This window comes from Grammomys surdaster, unplaced genomic scaffold (genome assembly GCF_004785775.1).
Source record: "Grammomys surdaster isolate TR1022 unplaced genomic scaffold, NIH_TR_1.0 100, whole genome shotgun sequence".
NCBI classification, from domain to species: Eukaryota; Metazoa; Chordata; class Mammalia; order Rodentia; family Muridae; genus Grammomys; species Grammomys surdaster.
Genome location: NW_021604579.1, coordinates 12975766 through 12976712, shown reverse-complemented (window position 1 = coordinate 12976712; position 947 = coordinate 12975766).

Genomic DNA, 947 nt, shown 5'->3' with positions numbered 1-947 from the left:
GTGTCCTTTGTTTATTTTGTTTTGTTTTGGATTTTGGTTCATAAGATATTTCATCTGGTTTTCAGAGCTCAGATATTGCAACTCAGCAGCATAAGGTGGCTTGCCTGGTAAAGGCTGATACAATACCTGAATCCTACCCTCCCTACCTCCACCTCTGGGTGCCTTCCAACACACCCTAAAAGGAAACACCCAAAATGCTTTCTAAACAGCTATATGGGAGTTCACAGGAGGAAACAACTCTATGGGGGTTTGTGTGTGTCTTGTTTGGTTTGCTCCAAGTCCCTCTGGCATCCTGCTCAAATCCTCAAGAATGTTTTTATTTTCTTAAAAGGAAACAAAATAGGTTCATGTGCAATTCACTCATGGAAAGAGAATTTTTGAAAAGTATTATTCATTATTATGCACATATGTGTATCAAGGAGAGGGGAGTACATGGTGGAATTCAGAAAACACCTTTGTAAAATTGGTTCTCTCCATCCACCTTTATATGGGATCTGTGGATGGAACTCTGGTTGGCTGCTTGGGTGGTTTATCCACTCAACCATCTGGATACTCTAGAAGGCACCTTCTAACTGGCTTCCAGAGCAAATGATCAGAAAAATAAAGTATTGTGCAATGTAAACAATTTATTCATCTGACTATTCTGACTCAGCCATATCTTGGTCTATGCTATGACTTGGTACAAGTGCTATGCCCAGCTGACAATTCTCTTCCCATTCTCAGCATAACATAGGGGCCTGAACAGGCTGGAGAAATGGCTCAGTGGCAGAGTATTTGCCTGACATATACAAGGCCCTGAATTCAAGTTCCAGTACTGAAAAAGAACAACATAAAAAGACAAGAGACTTCATTAATTCATTCAACAGTTGTTTATAAGGCCCCTTCTGGGTTGTCTGGTGATGTTCTATTGCAAAGAAAACTCCATTGCTGTGTCCACCAAGAACTGT